Below are 20,504 nucleotides of genomic sequence, written 5' to 3' on the forward strand. Positions count from 1 at the left end.
TACAGTACATCCAATCTGCTGCAACCAATGCACTCTCACCCCTCAGGCGGCATCACAGTCAGAAATCCAGGGCAACATTAGTGTTATGATTGCTGATGACTCCAGTCCAATAATATACACGCATATCTTCGAATTCAATGCAGCGACATCCAGGTGATCCAGTGCAACGAGATTCATGATCTAAAGTAGCAATGGGCTTGTAGTCTAAGGTAGCAACAGATTGATGGAATTACATAGCACCTACATACATTTCCTTGAATTCAATGTAATAATGTCCACATGATCCAGGGCAACAATAGACTCTTGGTCCAGTATGTAATAGTCTTGAGATCCAGCGCAGCAGTATGTCAGAGATAGTGGTGGGAGATTGGATTCAAACTGATGACATAAATCTGGCTCTAATCTACCCGTCTCTGGATTTTACTTTGCATTTTAGGCAATATTAGGTAACTTGTTTGTTGGCGCCAGTTTGTCAAGTTATACCCATTAAATTACACCAGTATTGAGAGTTTATAAGTCACCTGTGGGTTTCCTGAGCTTATTGAAAATTTCCAGTAAAAATAAGGTATGAACACAGTAGTAATTGAAGAGATCAGTTGGCAACAAATCCATGTCCACCTTTCTCACAATTCTTCAGTCAGGTTTGTCTCCATATCACAACACTGAAATGATCTGATTCAAAGCCTCAAGTGACTTTCTCTATATCTTTTAAGCACTATAACGTTTTCCCTTCTTGCAAACTCTGAATCCTTTGACTTCGAAGGACAAATGAGGAGAGGCATGGAAGACTGAATGACACTGACTTTGCATAATTTTACTTTTACCTACTTAGCAACAAATTCTCTTCCCACTTCAGCATTGTTACTCCTTGGTCCTGTCTTGCTCCTCATTGGCATATCCTTTTAAGGTTTCAAGTATTCACTGTGCTGATCAATACATGTATACTATTTCTTCTAATCTCTCTATTTCTGTACTGCCAGAATGTTTGCATGACACAACATAAACTTTGGAAAATCAAAGGCATTGTCTTAATGTCCCACCAGAGTCTTTGTTCCATTATTATTCATTCTCCATCTTCCAATTTTGCCCTTCCACTGCACTTTACTCTGACCCAACATTGTCAGATGTTGAACCTAACTTTGAAATTCCAGTACTTACTCACCCATAAACTGCTCATAGGTGCACAGTTTGCATTCTGTCAGGCTCCAGGCCTCATTAGAGCAAACATGGACAAGAGCTAAACTCAAGAGATAAGATGAGAATGACTTCCCTTGACATCAGGATAGCATTTGATTGAGTAAGGCAGCAAGGAGCCCTAGCAAAATCTGAATCAATGGAAAGTGGCTTCACTGGTTGGAGTCACACCTCTCCACAAAGGAAGCTAGTCAGGTTGGTGAAGGCGAAGGGCAACGCTACAGTGTGGCCTCAGAGTAATGCCCTAATACCACCATAACCCGCTGCTTCATCAGTGACCATTAAATATAACATGCAGCTATTTTGGGATAGTGCCATAGTGTTTGGTACTATTTTCAAGGTACTCAAGCTGTCCATGCTCACAAGCAGCAAGGCCTGGACAATATTCAGTCTTGGGCTTATAACTGCACATTTTTGCCACATGTGACAACCAGTGACTATTTTTAACAAGAGAGATTCAACATCTACCCTTGATATTCAATGGCATTATGGTAACTGAATCCCCGACCATCCTGGCAATACCAGTGACCAGGAACTGAACTGGATCAGCAGTATGTATAAACAGAAATTGCTGGAAGAACTCAGCAGCTGTGGAGAGAGAAACCAGAGTTAATGTTTTGAGTCCGGTGACCCTTCATCATATACTGTGGTGAGAAGAGCAGCTCAGAGGCTGGGAATTCTTTGACTCACCTCATGACTCTCTCAGACCTGTCTATCATTCACAGGGGGATCGATGTTTTGGGCAAAAGCCCTTTATCAGGAAGGGTTGATTCCTGATGAAGAGCTTTTGCCCGAAATGTCGATTTTCCTGCTCCCTGGATGCTGCCTGACCTGCTGTGCTTTTGCAGCACCACTCTAATCTAGACTCTGGTTTCCAGCATCTACAGTCCTTGTTTTTACCTATACATTCACAAGGGACAAGTCAAAAATGTGACTGGATACTGTCTGGTGTTCTAGATGAGTACAGGCGCAACAACACTCAAGAAGCTTGGCAACATCCAGGACAAAAACACTCATCCATCACCTTTAGCATTCACTCCATCCATCACTGGCTGATGGTGGCAGCAGTGGTATACCATCTACAAAATGGATTGCAGTAACTCGCCAAAGCTCCTTCAACCACTCTTCCGAAATTCTGAACTTTGCCAACAAGTAGGTCAGAGGCAACACTTACGTGGGAACATCATTACTGGCAAGCTTCCCTCCAAGTCACACCCTGTTCCTTCATCATTGCTGGAACAGACTCGACAATGACATTGTGGATATATCTACACCACATGGACTCCCAGAGGTGGCCCCCCACAATATGAAGGATAAGCAACTAATGCTGGCCTTGCTAATGATGTTGACATCCCATGAAGGAACAAGGAAGACTAAAAAGCCAAGTTTGTAAGCCTCAATCCTCCGCATCAGTTTTCTGAACTCCTCTTTCTTAATTTTTTCTTTCCTTGCCATTGCTGAAATGCTTGTCTGTGCCTTCACAGTTTACTGATAGGTTTATGTGAATACTCTTCTAATGAGTCTCCCGTCCCTGCTCCTTAATAAATATATTTTTAAAAATCCTCTGTCCTAACCCACACCAGTTCAGATTATTCATTAACCCATTTCACATCGGCATTATACCTGCTCATGTTCCCTCAACACCTCCAATTTAAATTTCTTATTCAGGTTTTCTAATCCACACCCTCGTAATTGATATCTCGGTGTATATCTCTATGTCTACAACACTCCAAGAACCATCTGCCAGTCCTCAGTTTTGTCTTCTCGTGCATCCTTGCACACCACTGTTGGCAGCTATGTCTTCAGTCATTTAAGCTGAGTTTCATCCCATTAATCATTCAGCTTACCCTCCTCTTCTCTCACTTAAGCTGCTTCTCTCTCTACACTGTCCTCCGGTAAGTTGGCATGTGGAAATGCTTTGTCTTAGGCCTGGCTTCAACCCAATCAGGTTTGCCGTTTGTGGTGCAATACTACCCTTTAGCCTTCATGTTGTTCCAGTGTCTGAGCTGATACCTGCTATTATTGAACGAAGGGATACTGCATCTTCATTAGATATTTCTTGTTGCTCATCTCCTTCAAGCTGAGGTTGGCCAGGCTGTTGATATCTGCAAGGAAAATTGCCAAAGTGTTAGATTGAGCCAAGTGGGATGGGGGTGTGGTTAAAGTAGAAAATGAGAGGTCAAGCTCCCACACTCTATATGGAGGACGAGAATGAAGTAAATTTGAGGGGATGCATAAGGGAAAAACATATTGTCACCCTACATATTCTCAATGACACTGAATGTTATGGCCTAAGTATTGCCTTGCCCCGTAATGCGGAGCATAGTTTCCTCCAAACAGCTCCAGGGATGCAGATATGCCTTAGCCCACCAATTCTCTGCTGCTTTCTGTGTGTATGAGTGACGTAGACCTGCAAGACAGAGTCATATGCTTGGCCAACCGACCATATCTGGAAGTATGTGTAAACTAAGTGTGGTGGTGGTTACGAGTGCATTGAAATATTCAGTGTGAGTCCAGATTGCTGAAGGGCAAGTGCTTGGGTCTTGGTACATTGAGCATAGTGAACCTGGTGGTGTGATCAGCAGAGGACATTATTTGAAGATGTGTGATTGACCTTGACAACTCTCTCAAGATTATTGAACATTTTTCTGGCACTGTTGATATGACCTTGGGTCCAGACTCTCAGAGGCAGCTTCTGTGACTGACTGCTTCCTTCAGAGAATAGGCTTTGAGGAGCCCAAAGCCTCCTGTGGAAAAATAATCTTTTTCCTCCCATCAATATCCTGTGTCAAAACCATCAGAGAACTTTTGAACCCTCTATCTCCAGCCCACTACTCCATTTTTGTCTCCTTCCAGTCCTCAGAGTTTCTGAGACTTTGTTCCAGTGCTGTAAGTCTGTGGCATCACCCCTTTGAAAAATGCCTCTAATATGTTTCTAAGCCACCTGCTGACATACAATGGGCGACATGTTGCATTGGGTTTCAAGCTGCAATCCTGTTAATGAGCAAGTCACACAGTATTTGCCCTCTCTGCTCAACTTGGCTGGAAACAAGTTCGTTGTATATCATAATTCTGAAGCCTGAAAATGGGCCCATTCCAATATTTAATCCCTAGTCAGTGTTCTCACATTTATTGTGTTTTTATTTGAGGGCATGTTAAAACATTATTGAATGGTTCCGTTTATTTTCCTCGAATTCAATTCTTTTAGAACGAAGACACCTGAGTAAGTAGAAGTGATTATTAGGTTTTTTTTGCTTGCACTATTGCTGTTGGCCTTGACAACTGGCTTCTGTGATCACCTGTGTATCAATGTGTATATGGTCGCAAATAACATTTTTAACTTGGTCTCCAGGCTAATCCAACAAATGCATTCTGTCCAAATGATAAAACCAATCCGCCATGTGTGAATGCCTCAGTGAGAGTAGTAAGTCCGAGTTACATGCTGCACGTGATGATAAATAAGTATCAGAACAAGTTTTCCCTAACCTTAAGCCCTGGGTGAGAAATAACCAGCTGGATCAGAATTGCTGTTTTAATCAAGAGGCACTAACTCAGCAAGGAATCCAGAAATTTGCATCTCTTGTTTTACTTTTACTTGCATTAAGACTTCACTTGTTGGAGGTGAAAGATTACCCACAGAGGGTTGAGTTTGAAAGAGACTGGAGCTAGCTTTGGAACAAACAAATGCATCATGTTTCAGTAACCTGTACAGAGCAATGAAGGAGAGAGAAAGCAACCTGCACTGATAACAGTAAGGATACTGAAAGCTTTTCTCTCCCTCTTTCAACCTCCAAAACCAACGCTGGTGAAAAAGCAACTTGACAAAACTCCTCATCAGTCACTGAGAAAGCAAGGTTTTCTGCACTTTTGCCCTCCTGAGGAAACAGTACAACAGCTAAACGGTGGAGTTATGTTTCACTCTTCCAATACAAGGACTGTCAAAACTTTAAACTGTCACTGTTTCTGCCTTCCTTTGTCTGCAGACAACTCCCTTTTTAAAAAATTAAAAAGAACTTACGCCAGTTCAAATGATAAAACTGCACTCTCTTTCACTCAAGAAAGCCTTTGGTATTGGCTCTTTTCTTTTGGACCCAGTTAACTCCATTTAATTGAAATGTGTTAGCGATGTGTTTTAAAAAAGGATCAAAAATATTTGTTGCAAACAACTGAAGGGGTTAAAAACACCAGAGCCGATCACTTCACTCTTCTGGTCATTACATGATATAAACAGCAATCGTAAATTGTGTCTGTTTAATGCCAATGAAACAACAACAATGTAGAGGCATATTTTTTAAACTAAAGGTAGTGATGAAAGCCTATGAGAAATGATGAGAATTCTTCAAATTGCATAAATGCGTTGCTCTATTATTGGCTCAGCCATCAATGAGGCGTGATGAGCACTGTTCTGGTATTCTGTTCACACACAACAGTCCTCTGTGGTTATTCATCTTTTGGCTTTCTTGATTACTTTCAGCCACCCATTCACACAAACCAAACACAAGCCCCAGGAGTAAAGCTGCAGTCTGCAACATGTAGGAAACGTTGACAGTATGTTCCCCTTTGTCCCCTTGAATCTTTGACAGGACAATTGCAGGGTGAATTGAAACCAGCAGTGTAGAATTATGCTGTATAACTCCATGCTACTTTTGCACTGCACTTCAGCCCTTGTCCTTTCTGTACTTTATCCTTCACCCACCCCTTTGTACTCAGCAGAATAGCAAGATTTGCCCAGTGATGAGCTCCCACTCAGCAGTTTGTTAATCGAAATAGGAAGTGACAGACTCAGTAAAGGAAAATCTCCTTGCTGAACAGCATGTATTACACCATCTGAACATTACTGTACTCCCTGCAACAGTTTGCACAGTGCCAAGAAAAACGTATTGATCTGCCTCTGTTTAATTTGATCAGGATAGAGCCCTTTTATTACAGCCTTTTCCATGCACTGTTATTTAAGATATGAGGTCAAGAACTATGCTGATGATTTTGGATTTGTAGAAATGCTGCAGTTGCATACTTGAGATAAGGAAAGGCAAGGGTACTGGAAGGATAATTAATAAACAAATTAATTACTTTCCCTGAACCTTTTATCAAAATATAACAAAAACAGCTGTACCAATAACTAAGATTTAACTCGGGTTTAAAAATAAACTTAACCTAGAGAGGTTTGCTGCATTCTGACAAAAGAAGTACAAAAGCACAGTGAAGATAATTAATCCTTTCATTAGACACTCCTCCTTAGCAAAGCAACATTTTGACCACCAACAGAGCTGTCAATGATTCCACTCTCTGTAATGTGCTATTGTGTGTGGGTAATGTCAATACACAGCCAACCCACTGCAATTTGCAAGTCTCTTCCTTGTTTGTTTGAATGGGAACTGGTGGTTGGGAATTTAAATGTGACTTCAATCATTTCATGTTCCATGTGAGCAGGTAGAGAGCCAAAAATGTGGCTGTTGTGTTTCGCCATGAGACGCGTTGGGGGTGGGGAACATATTCCTGTATGTTCCACTTGTATGGGGTGTCAAGGTTCATTAAAAGCAGTTTTTGGCTTTTTCTTCAATTCTGTGGGGGAAAGACGATGAATCAAAACAGGATTGTTCTGAGCATCTAGAAACATCAAGGAACTGCACCGTGAAATAGCAGGACAGGTTTGCAACCTTCTTGCTTACAGTTCACAAGCCACGCCATTCACGGTTGGATATGAGATGTGTGTGTGACGAAACACATTGTTATGCCAGTAGGGCGATGATTTCTTCCAAGAACTATCGTTACAATATAATGGCTGAACAATAAGACAGTGACATTTTTAGTGATGGTTGGTGTTTCCCTGTGGGGATCTTTTCCTCAATAATACTATGTGGTTGGCAGCGAAACAGCATGAAAACTAAACAAGTAGCTTTAACGCTATTGATCTTTGAAAATTTGACCATTGGGCCTAGTGAGATCATTGCAGGCTCTGACTTTCAGTCCATAGACAGCTGCATGACTGGGTGCACATCTGACCCTTCCTCAGGTCACTTTCCCTTGGTCGCCATGTAAATAGACCTCTGCGCAGCAAATGGAGTACACTGTAAAATGAAGCTGCCAAATACATTGAGCGTAGTTAATGTGACTGCTGAAAATTTGTTTCACCACAAATACCTATTCATGCTTTACTATAAACTACATTCATACTCTGTGAACCAACGATTAAAAAAGATGAGCATTGTTTGTTTAAAGCATTGCAATATTTACATGATTTAAACATTGCCTGTTTAACGCATAAGATTTTGTTGAACAGAGTCCAGATAGCCCTCTTTGCAGTCTGAACAATAACTTACAAGAATCAATAGAAATGTCTCCCATGAAGTTGCAATTTATTCTCGTGTATGTACCATATGGCCACAAGAAGTAGGACCAAAAGTAGGCCATTTGGCCCCTTGAGCTTGCCCTGACATTCAATAGGATCATGGCTGATCTGAGATTTCCCTCATCCACTTTCCTGCATTTTGCCTGTAACCCTTGATTCTCTGACTGATCAAACACCTCTGCCTACACAGCTCTCTGTGGCAAGAAGTTCCAAAGAGTCCCAACCCTCAGAGGAGAAATTCCTCCTCATCTCAGTCTGTGAGCATGCCCTTCAGCCTTAGACTCCCCCATGAGGGGAAACATCATCTCAGCATTTAGCCTGTGAAGCCCCTTAAAATCCTGTATGTTTCAATGAGATCACCTCACATTTGTCTAAGCTGCAAGGAGTAGAGTTCCAACCTGTGTATCCTTTGCTTATAAGACAGTCACTCCATACCAAAAATCATCTTAGTAAACCTTCTCTGAACTGCCAGAAATTATATCTTTGCTTAAATGGGGGATCAAAACTGCTCACAGCACTCCAGACGTCATCTCACCGGTTCCTTGTACAGTTGCAGTATGCCATTCCTACTGTTATACTCCAACTCCTTTGAAATAAGGGCCAATATTCCATTAGCCTTCCTGACTATTTAAGTATCCCTCAGTGTTGCATCTTTCTACAGTTTTTCTCCGAACCTTTCTGAATTTCATCTCTCTCTCTCTCTCTCTCTCTCATTCCTTTTCTGTGTGCCTTGTTTGCACAAATTCACGAAGAAAGTAAAACTTGTTCGCTTTTCTTCCTATTAATTTCAGTGAGGCAAAAATCAGACAGCTTCTACATTGGGAGGCAGTCTCTTCTACTAAATTATTTTGCAAATGGTGACAGTGAAATTTATCCCATTGTTTCGCCTTTATTTATTGGTTTGGAATGATATGAGTGACTTAATTGGGAGAAACTGAACACTTTCCTATGTCCTAAAGTTTTCAAGCATCGTTGTGATCCAGAAGAGTTTAATAGTTATCCATTCTTTGGGGTCATGCTATGGTTTGAGTCTACTTAAAGTGGAAGTTAAAAATCACACAACACCAGGTTATAGTCCAACAGGTTTAATTGGAAGCACATTAGCTTTCGGAGCGACGCTCCTTCATCAGGTGATCACACTGCAAATTTTTGCTATAAATTCTGTGTTACGATTGAGCCCTCCACTATCACCTGATGGAGTGTCGCTCCGAAAGCTAGTGTGCTTCCAATTAAACCTGTTGGACTATAACCTAGTGTTGTGTGATTTTTAACTTTGTACGCCCCAGTCCAACACCAGCATCTCCAAATCATAAAGTGGAAGTGAAATAGATTCCAAATGGTGAGGGATTCAGGTCTGTTAAGTATTGCACGTTCAATGGATACATTTAAGAAGGCATTAGGCCATTAACCACATTGAAATAATGGGTAGGGTTCTGAGGAAAAAGTAGGATGGCACTGAGCAATGCTGCTTGTTCAGAGAGTCAGTGTTGAGTTGAAGGGCTGGATGGCCTGCTTCTACACTGGAACAATTCTGCAATCTGCTTTATGAGAAAGGGACTGTTTCACCTGACTAGACTGGGGCTGGATCTTAGCAGCGGTGTCATTTATGTTGAGTTTCATTGGAGGATTTGTCGACACGAACCCAAGCAAAATTTGTGTTATCTTCCCAAAGTTGCTTTACTCTCCATGTGTCACACTCTGTAAGTTTCTGGCCATTCCATCCTCCCACTCACCACAGGTGGAGGTATTGCCCACTGCTGGGACCTCTGGGGATTCCTGGTGTCAATACCATCTTTAGAGCTCAGCTGTACACCCACGTCACGTCTGCAGCCACCATATGGTTTATTTGCCCTGGACTAGCCAGACAGAGGAGAATTCGCATCTCATTTTGCAGGTAGGGCCTCAAGCTCCCAATGGACAGTTTGTGTGTACAGTCCCTGAGAGGTTGGTGACTGATGGAGGCCCTGAGGAACAAGCGGTGAGCTGGAGCCATCAGGCTACCACGCTGACTTTCCTGTTTGGGAATCGTCACCAGGGTAAGAGAATGGGAAACTGCATATCTGCTGCAGTAATAATGAGCTTGTTAGTCATGCAAGTAAGCCTCTCACCATTCTCTGGTGAGAAACCCATCTTGACATTCAACCCTTATACCCTTCACGGCAAAGCCTGGCACTACCATGCCCATTGACCTAGCGTGCACTCAACACAGAACAATTAATCCGAGAGTAATAATGGCACATGGGAAATGGCTTAGAAAAATGTCGGAGCATGCATGATTTCCTTTGGCTGAGAACCCAAACTTCCAATAGCTTGATGAAACAGATGCAAAGAAAAATATTGCTCAATTGATACTTTTTCTTTGTTATTGTTATCTATTTTGTTAATGATCCAATATTTTCTAAACCAAAATAAAGATGCCTAGCACTGCAAGTTTTTGCTATCAGCAAGTTAAAGTTTGAGTTAATTGATACTTATGGGGTTGTAGTAACAGCAGTTATTTAAGAAATTTAGAAGTGGCTGGTTGTAATATTTTTCACAAGTGTTGTTGTTACTATAGGCTTCACTGATTCTCCACATGGTATGAAGAACCATTGGGGGGGTGGGCAGGGGTTTGGGGGTTGACATGATGTAGGATAGAAGGTGGTGTACAGTGCTATTCGGATGCACGCAGTCATTAGTTAGCACAGGGTGGGCATGGATGAGACCTTCTGGAAGTTATCTTTTGAAAAACTCCTAAATCCAGGCTATGGTTCAGGACTCCTCTGAGGGGTCATGAGCCATGAGTCATCCTGAAATTGCATCTTGAAAATTGCAGGCTGATAGGAGATGTCAATGCATATGTTTGAGCCATCAAGCTCGGGACAGTGGGGCATGGGCTTGCTTTCTCCACCTTTCCCACCTGCTGACAAAAATAAGGAGCACCAGGATTGAGGGAGGGAATTCTGAAATTGGGCCTTAGTTCCACGATGTCACTCCAAATCCATGTAAACCAAGCCCTATATCTCCATTTTACCTGGTTAGTCCAGCTAATAGAAGATCTTCAAAGAAAATGCGCCATTCCAAATGTGCAGGAACTTGTGCTGGAACAGTAAATCTACATTGAGACCAGCTGATGCATTTCAGACCCCAGAGTAAATTTAATATCCAACGTGTTGTCCACAAAGCATCCTCAACCTAGCCACAAACTGTGCACGATATAGAACAGGACCATTTGTATTTCTCTCTAAGGAATCATAAGTAGCAGTCAGTTCCATTTGGAAGCATGCCTTTTTCTTCCATGGTTTTTGAAACTTTAAACATAAACGACCTCCGTAAGGTAACCTTTTGCTGCTGCTCATAACTTCCTAACACTTAGATCTGCTGCTACATTATTCCACTGATCACCTGAGTGCTCCTCATTGAAGTACTGCTGCAGGTGAATATCAGTCTATCTATTTCCATTGTTCCATAAATCACATTGCACCAAATGGTGAACTTCCCTATAAACACATTCCGAACAGAGAAACTGGAGTCATCCTTTTAGCTTCTCAGTTTCTTATACTATTCAATGAGATTGTGTTTAATCAGTGACCTAACTCCATTTACACATTTTTGCCTCCCTTTTAATACTTTTTGGCTAACACAAATCTATCAATTTCAGATTTAAAATAACAATTGGCCTGAAATCAGCTACCACTTCCAAAATGTTCCGGGCCTGGATTCTTGCTGTCAAGGTGGGTAACTTCAATCGTGAGATTAGGAAACAGTGCACTTGGAAATTGGGAACAAAATTGTTTAATATGCAGTCTTGGAAATGTTAAAATGGCAATATGATTGGCAGTTTTTCCAGCTTATGATAAGTTTTAATTTTCCAAAATGGCCTCGATACTCATCAAACAAACCACAATATTCTGATTTATCCCTAACTTGAAACTAACACTGCATCATATCTAGTTTTAGAATTATATGTCATTCCTGAGGCAAGCACCACAAAATTATATTACCAAGGATGCCATTGTACTAACATGTCTCCTGCGTGTGTGAGTGCATTGTCTTTATCTATGAAAGATATAGTATCATTTCCTACCATTTAAAAAGATGGAGTTCCATTGTCATATTTATTAACCCTTGGCCTCACCAGAATTTTAATTTGCACAGGTATTTGCCAAATGGGATCTGGTTCATTAGTCCTCTGTGTGTTACTTGTGAATGCAACTTACAAGAAGCATTTCAAACAGCTGGCTTATATCAAATACACATTATTAAAAATATATTTTTGGGACTCTACTAAGGCTGCACATTCAAAGTATATACATAGGCTGACAGCTCCTGACTAAACCTCATAACCTATTCCTATCAACCCCTCCCGCTATAAAACAAATCCATTGTTTTCTGTGGAAACTCAGTTTTGAATTCTGTCAAATATATGCAATCGTCACTGAATCTACAATGCATTTGTTAGCCTGTACGCTTTTAAATAGCCTGAACTTTGTAGCCATGAAGAAAACAGACAGGGCAATGTGTTATTAACTGATGATTTCACCAGTAAATTACAGTTTTCTTGCATAATGTTGTTGATTTGCACTGTGTGTTACTTGGTAAAAATACTATGAACTCAGTGAAAATAGTGATGAAATGCAATGTAATTTATTAAAGGCCACCTTAAAAAATGCAATTAACATGATATCAAACAAAACTGGCACAACTGATATAAATAAAGTCAACAATAAATTATGGTAATTTCCTTTGGCCTGAGCTGTCTATTTGCCAGGTTCTCTGGAGTCATTTGTGAAGGTGTTTTTATACATATTCGCTTTCAATGCATTCATTACCTGTTGAGGAATAATGTAATTTGATGCTATCTTATTCAACAAAAGAAAATACATGTATTCTATATAGTAGGACAACGCAAGTGATTCAGGGTTTTGATTCTGTTTAATAGAGGAAAAAGTAATAAGTTGGTTTATTGCATCTTTTATCAAATATGTGTTGTACAAGTGGGATTTAAAATGGGTTTAGAATTTACACTGTTTAGTTTAATACACAATTCCTTTGGAGTTAAAATGCTGCAGTCCTGCTGAAGTAAGTTGGAACCCTTTTTGTAAGTCTATTTTTGGGAATGCTGCAAGAGAAATTGCTACTGAGAGATGTTCATGTTTTCTCTGTTAGAGAAGGATTCATCGACATTGTTCCTTATAATAAAGACTGCACAGTAGTCAAACCACCCTAGCTGGCATGTTATGCAACGAAAAAATAAATGTGGATGTCAGTGTGTCCCATCACTTACCTGAGGACAGGATTTCTGGTTGATTTGTTTAAAAATGCAAGTTACTTCATTTTAGCTAGTTGGCAGTAACCCAAGTTATAAAGTTCTTTGACTTTGTGTTGTAATTTTGTTGAAATAAACATCAGAATGAAGAGATTTCAAGACATTTTACTTCTATTTTCCTACTATTTTGAGTATATTAATGTCTTCCATTTCATGACAGTTAAATGCATTTTCCATGCCTTACTCCAATCAGAATGTAACCTTAACTAAGCCTGCTGACCACAAATACTGTATTAGTTTCATTTCAACCATCAAATGGAAAATTGCAAGTAATACATCTTACTTTTGACAATATAATTGATTTTCTATTGATTTACTTGACATCCGATGTTATCCTAATTCTGTTATTGAGCTTAATGCCAGATATTGTCAGAATATTTTTAAAAAGAGAAGAATGAAAGCAGTTGTTTTGTTGGAAAAATGAGGTTGGCAGGGTTCCTCTTTCCTTGAAATTGCCTCAGAATAGTGATAGCATCCAAGATATCATACTGTATCACTACATCAATTTCAAATCTGTTATTAATTTTATTTTCATTCACGATTACTGCAAAGCAGCGGCGTAGGTTATTCCGTGCAGCCTTTTGTTCTGTAAATGTGTGTGCTCCGAGGTCATATGTACAAGTCTCACTAACTGAAGAATTTATATTGAAGATCATAACATGGGTGTTACTGCTTAGTGAATTGTTTCTGTCATCTATATTTGCATAAGGTCACCACCTCAGATTGTGAATCAAATTTGGAGCAGCCCACAATTGTGAGCATGTATTTTTTGCATTGGAAAATCATTTTGCTTGAAGTAAAAAGGTGATAGTTTTGTTTGTAAACCGTTACAATCCACATTTTCAGTCCTTTTTTTGTTATTTTCGGGTTAATTCAGCCCCTTTGTCTGGCAAATAGTATTTGGTTCATGTAAGTGTTGTCATCTTTGTTTTTCTTGCATCTGAATAATATATTTTATTGCCATGGTAAATGTTCAAATGTATGCTTGCCTGCCTGTAGTGGCTAATTAACTGATGATAACAAGGCATAGATGCCCTCTTTCTTTTCACAGGCAATCATATACATGACAGTTCTTTTATCTCCAGACAAAATTGACATGCTCCTCGACCCTCCTCTGTTTGCAATTTGCGTGTTGGCTGTGATGATGTCTTTACAAGAAAGTTAATTTTTTGTGGCATATAACCAGATATAATTGACTCCATGGACTCCAAAAGAATAACACTACATGTGACGAGTAGATTAGACAGGACCTTTTGCCTCTTCCAATGAAAACAGAACAGCCTCTTTTGAAGCTTTCAGAAAACTATTTAGCTCATTTATTTTTTGAACAATGTGTCTAAAAATCTTCCAAATAGAGAAATGAATTTTCCTTTACCCTGGAAACTTCCCATGACATGCATTAGTCTTTTTAAATATCATTTTTTTCCAAGTTAGTTCAAGACATTGAGTAGTTGAGACAAATATTAATAAAGATAATGTACTATACATTTTTAATTATTACAATATGTAATTCATAAGTTGACAAAATACACTGTTTCTAAGAATACTGTTTCTCTTTTTTGAGATGTCTTAAAGTTGATACACTTTTAAACAAATATAAATTACACCAAATTAATTTGTAAGATGAATCTTTAATCTGTGTCCTCAATAATTTTTTTTCATAATGTTCTGGAATAATTGTTCATTATTACAATGCTTATTATATTCTATATCCTATGGCTTTTGAAACTAAAAGGGTACTAGATAATTTCACAAAAGTTAAATGTCACTGAAGAAAAATATGTAAATATACTGAGGATTTGCATTGTCCAAGCAATTCTCTAAAAATCCTATCTAAAAAAATTAAATGGCTTCTCCAGCTTGTGAAATCTGTTGAATAAGCTCAAATTCTCAATTTGTTTAATGTGTGTTCATAAATCTATCAAGATTTATGAAGAAAACAGAAAAATGCTTCTGTTGAGTGTGCAGGTTAATGCACTTGCATAAATCGTTTCACAAAATTCTGCAATTTTGTCAGGCCATCCATATTTCCCAGATCACCTATTTACTACAAGTAAAGAAGCCTGGTTATTTAAAAAGATGGCATTTTTGTAAATTGACTGACATATTTTATCTCATCATTTAAATATTGAACCAGAATCTAGTATAAATGTCTAATATAAATGCATTATTGTAGTGTCTGTTATCCATTGTAGGGTTTCGAATGTCTTTGTTTTTACCCACTTAATTCAACTAAATATTAAAGAAGTTGTTCTTTTGCTGTATTCATGTTGAACTTCTCCCTGGGAATGAATTAAGCATATCCTTATGGGGAGAAGTAATGAATGCATTTCGTAGATAAACAATGAAACTTAATTTTAATTTTCAGTTGTATGAAATATTGAATTCTCCAGAATTTGTCCTGCCACGTTATTAATTTAACAATAAATAATCATGTTCAGAAAATGAGAATTAGGACTAAAATCTACCTCCTTCCTGTAATTTTGACTGTATTTAATTGGGAAATGCAAAAGACTAATTTGTACAACAGAATGTTGGAAAATATTCTCCATGTCATGATAGTGAACCCCTCTTCATCACCAGTCAAAGCAAAAATAATAATTGAATAATCTATGTCGATACATTTCATGTTAACCCTGTTCTGGTCTTTGAATGGGTCCAGGCTTTTTCCGCAATTGCTTCCCTCAGGAATCGTGAATAATTTATTATTTGTGGCTTTCAGTTACAGGTAATGACAATTTTCCTTCTTTAAGACTTAATAGAATTTGTTTTTTTCTGCTGCCAAGATCAGCGATGTCTGCTCTTTGATAAATACTCTAATTGGTGTGCGACACAGTCATGTAAAACTACATGGCACAATTTAAACCATCCTTTATATGTCTAAAAATGTTTTCCCTTGTAAGTCATAAGATGTATAATGCATGGATTGTAGCACTGATATCTCAAAGGCTAAACCTGCAATGACTCTCCTTAGAGGATATTCCCATATCTCCATGTACAATCAATTTGCCTGGCGCCGTTTGAAATAATTATTAAACATATCAGCAAAATGTGTGAAATTTTTAATGAATGTTTAAAATTTTTATTATGCTGTGCCAAACATTTATTCACAGTAAATGATGCGATTGAATAAGAACATAAAGTATTGAATAAGTACACACTTGGCCTCAACATTGGAACACATACCAGCCTCTTTTTTTCAATTTTCTCTTGGTCAATGGTATGCTATTATGACATATTATGATATATGGCATTAGCATTTTCAAGTGATATTCTATGAAAATCTTCCACTTATCTTTTTGAACCTACTGGCTTTTCTGTGTACAAATCACTAATGAAGCTATTTGTCAAAGCTATTTGTGATGATAAAAAGAATTTGAACTAGTTACCTCATTTGATAGCCAACACTTTCCTTAAATGAAGCATTGGTCCAGTTAGTATTTATATATGGATCTTAATGTAATGAAATATGAGATTAAGTGTTATAATTGCTCTGTATCCAATAAATTTGAAGGTTGATTGAATCTACTTTCCATTGCATTTCTATTGACTTTATTGAATATTAGTAGAATGAAATACAAAAAATTCATAAACTTTAGGAATTACCTAAAGTAATTTGTTCAGTTCATTTAAAAGCATTTTCTGTGTGGGAACATTGGAAGATTCATTTTCTTTTTAATCATATTTCAGATGTATCAAATAAAATTAAATTGCTGATAAAATTTCCAAATAATTTGCTGATATTTTTAAAAGGGATTTAAACTGTCAATTCTCCATTCAAAATTAAAATAAAATCACAAAACATTAATGTTCATTTTCCTATTTCTTTCCATCTATGTTATGGAATACTCCCTGTGCTTGGGGGGTTGATGTTTCTCTTCTGTCTGATTAGGAAATGCTGAATACCATAAGAATTAGAGATTTTAGAGATCAGCTACAGCACCTGATAGTACAAAGAAGGTAAAATGACCGCGTTTAAATGACAACACATTTCTGAATAGAATTGTAAGGTTCAGTCATTCTTTCAAATACATCATTTTGAGAACAACAAAGTTCGAAAGTTAAATTAGAAATAGAAATATCAATAAGTGGACTAATAAATTAATCAGTTGTCGCTTCCTGTTAAAGTATAATGCATTTAGGCCAAAGTCCATATGACTAATAATGGCATTGTTATACACAATGTGTCTGTGGTAGTGGATTAACTGATATTTAGGGAAGGCTTCATGACAACCTCACACGTAAATATGGGTTAGAGGTTCTCACTGTGGGAAGGTGGTCACTCACCTGCAATTGTCCCTGAATTGTGCTGCTGCACCTCTCATACTACCTCTGAAAAAACTCATCCAGTCATTGAAAAGGCATTGAGGAATGGCATGTCAGCCAGCTCTGCAAAATATTGTGTCAACCTATCTCCATTCCTGAGGGCTAATGTCCAGTCTTTAGCCTTTGATTGTGTCGACTATATATTTGTATGAACTTTGCTAAATATTGATGGACCTTTGGCCTCAGCAAGATATTTAAAGTTAAGGCTTTTTATTTATATATAATACAGAATATTCATCTGGAAATCAATTTGAAATGAAGGATGCTTTTGTATCTCATTAGTGGTAAGTTTGGAGGTGGAAGGGCGTGTAATTAGGTTGGGAAATAGATTGGCTGAATGCAGTCACCCTCTCCCTTTCCAGCAGAATTATGCTGTAGGCAGGAAGACCCATAGTTGACCTTCTGGATCAATCATGAATTGAGCTGTTAAGTGTTCAGTGAAGGACCAGTTAAGGGCCTCATTCTCATTGCAGCTGGCCTGAACCCATTGACATGAACCTGTCATCATGTGGCTTATCCAACAATGTGGGCAGGTATTACCTTGGACAAAGAAGGTGTCCTTCACAAAGGGACTGAACATGAGGCAGGGGGTGCCAGAGAAAGCTGGTCTTCACTCTTGCTTCCAAACCTGCCTGGTCCTCCTTGTCTTATGACCTCTTACATGTGCCCCCTCCAGGGCTTCCCTGGAAGGGTCTCTTACTGACTGTCCAGCCAGCTGACCAGACTCTCATTACTCAACAAGATTCTGCCTGTAATCTTGATTCAGTATTGTATCTCAAATGAATCTGTTAAACCTGCACCTTCTATCAATTGGTTAAAAAATAGTTCTCCTATACAACAACTGATTTCTGTCATTGTCAACATTTGGGTGTTTATAATTATTCTCTGTTCTGAAGTTACTTGTGTAATCCACAGGAAATGGGAATCAAAGATTGGGAAATAATCTCCTCTTGTTTACTAACTGAATAGAACACACGTGCACTGCTTATGCTCTTTGTGAGGCTTATGCTCTTTGTGAGGCTTATGCTCTTTGATAAATAAGATTTGGTAAACTTGTTGAAGTCTCAAATAGTTGCAACAAAATCCACCATTTGTTTGCAAGGAGAATCGGGTGAAAAAGTAAGCAAGATTTATTACACTTGTATGGAGCCATGGTGGTAACATATTTGAAGTACTATGTATCGTTTTGGTCACCTTACTTAAGAAAGAGTATGTACAATTGCATTTCAAAAACAGGTCACATTCCTGGGATGAAGGGATTGCCTTGTGAGGAAAGGTTGGATAGCGTGAGCCTATATTTATTGAAGTTTTGAAGAATAAGAGGTGACCTTGTATAAGATGCTAAGGGAATTGGACAAGGTGGGTATTGAAAGGATATGTTACCTGGAGCACAACATTAAAACCAGGACACAGCTTAAAAGTAAGTTGTCTTCCATTTAAGATGGAGATGGAGTGAATTTTCTGTTCGAAATGTTGTTAGTATGTAGAATTCTCTTCCCTGGACAACAGTGGACGCAGGGCCCTGGAATATTTTAAGGCCCATATTAGATTCTTCATTAGGAGAAGTTGGTAACAGAAAATTAGAGTTAGGGCCACAATCAGATTCATCATGATTCTGTCAAATGGGAGATCAGGTTTGAAGGACTAAATGGCCTATTCTTCTCCTAAGTTGTATGTTCACATTGTATGTTTCCAATACAATTGGAAATAGCAATTCATAGTTTGTTTGCCCTAATGTATGATCTGTCTGAATGTTGCTCTGCTTTTGAGCTTTCAGTCTAATTACAGCTATTAAACAAAAAAAAGCAGAAAATTGAAGAAATGATTGCTGTATCCCCATAAATATGAAAAAATATTAAATAAAACTGAAAAGATGTTTTTTCTAGTCTAAGTAGATACCTTCATGCTAAAGTATTTACACATTCTCCAAAATGGGATCTTGATTTTAAAGAATGCTACATGGGATTATTTTCTGACCCAATATCTGCATACTGATAAGTTTTTTTTTTAAACATCTAACAGAATACTTAACGTGTATGCTTAATGTTTGCTTAATGTGCATGTGTAACATTACTGGAGGACTGACTTAGCCAATGCTGAAAATGTAAGAATTATTGAATTAATAGAAATGCTCAGTATTATATGAATGTAGAAGGACCTTGAGTTGATTGCCGAATCCTTGGTTATTTTCACAGAATCTCAGAAATATTATAGTGCAGAAGGAGGCCATTTGGCCCCATTGGGTCTGCACCAACTCTCTCGGTTTAGCTTTGTCAAACAGTCAGGCTTTGTAACTCATTCAACTCAAGAAATTTCATGTAGTCAAGGCTTTCAGTCTGTTTAAAAGAGTAATTTTTTAAAAAAATCTTGAGCTTTTTTTTAATGTTAACTCTTTGAAACTACAGTAAATATATACTGAAAATGTGTTGCTGGAAAAGCGCAGCAGGTCAGGCAGCATCCAAGGAGCAGGAGAATTGATGTTTCGGGCATGAGCCCTTCTTCTTCTGCCTGACCTGCTGCGCTTTTCCAGCAACACATTTTCAGCTCTGATCTCCAGCATCTGCAGTCCTCACTTTCTCCTACAGTGAATAAATAATCTGGTACAGCATTTTACGTTTCGATATTCTATTCCATCTGAGTGTAATGCACAAGATGAAATTGACCATCTTGCAATTTGAGCAACTGCTTCTAAAATTCAGAGATGGGTATCAAAACATGTTTATAGATTTTTTTTGAAAGGTTTTGTTTTACTAAAATTCAATCCTGTATATTTTAGGCTCCATTCTTCTGCTGTAGTTTGCTAGTATGTACAATCGATTCAGTCCATATTAAAGACAGCTTGATGACCAAACCTTGTTGGCTTCTCGTTTGAAGTATCTTTCTGCTGAAAGTGAAATGGCTCCCGATGTAATTTAACAATGAGTCCTATTTTAAAAAAAGATACATCTTGCAAAAGGCTCTTGATTTGTTTAGTTAGAATTTATTTTTCAAATTAAACTCTAGCAGCTATGATGCTTAATGATCTAATTCCAATATCTTGCTTGACAGATGTTACTTATTAAGGTACTTACATATTTCATCTTAAGAAATGTCTGGTCTTGAATTATCAGATGGGTAAAGAGATAACTTTTGGTTAACTTTACATTCCAATTGGAAATTTCAACAATAAACTTCTGTTTTTATATTCTCCTTGTACAAACGCAAACTCTCAGCTGTTGCAAAATCAAAATGAAGAAATGTTTGAAATTTTTAAAAATATTTTTACAAATCATTTAAGTAGAAAAATCTCTTTGGCCTCATCAGAGGGATGTTAGGTGAATTTCTCAG

General features: G+C 38.2%; 1 protein-coding gene across 16 annotated transcripts in view; it reads left to right on the forward strand.

Moving 5' to 3' along the window:
- Positions 1-20,504, forward strand: part of rbfox1 (RNA binding fox-1 homolog 1) — a 1,740,493-nt gene that overhangs the window by 1,332,549 nt on the left and 387,440 nt on the right. The window lies entirely within an intron of this gene.

This window comes from Chiloscyllium plagiosum, unplaced genomic scaffold (assembly GCF_037043375.1).
Source record: "Chiloscyllium plagiosum isolate Xiang-an unplaced genomic scaffold, Cpla_swu_hap1 HiC_scaffold_20, whole genome shotgun sequence".
Classification (NCBI taxonomy): Eukaryota; Metazoa; Chordata; class Chondrichthyes; order Orectolobiformes; family Hemiscylliidae; genus Chiloscyllium; species Chiloscyllium plagiosum.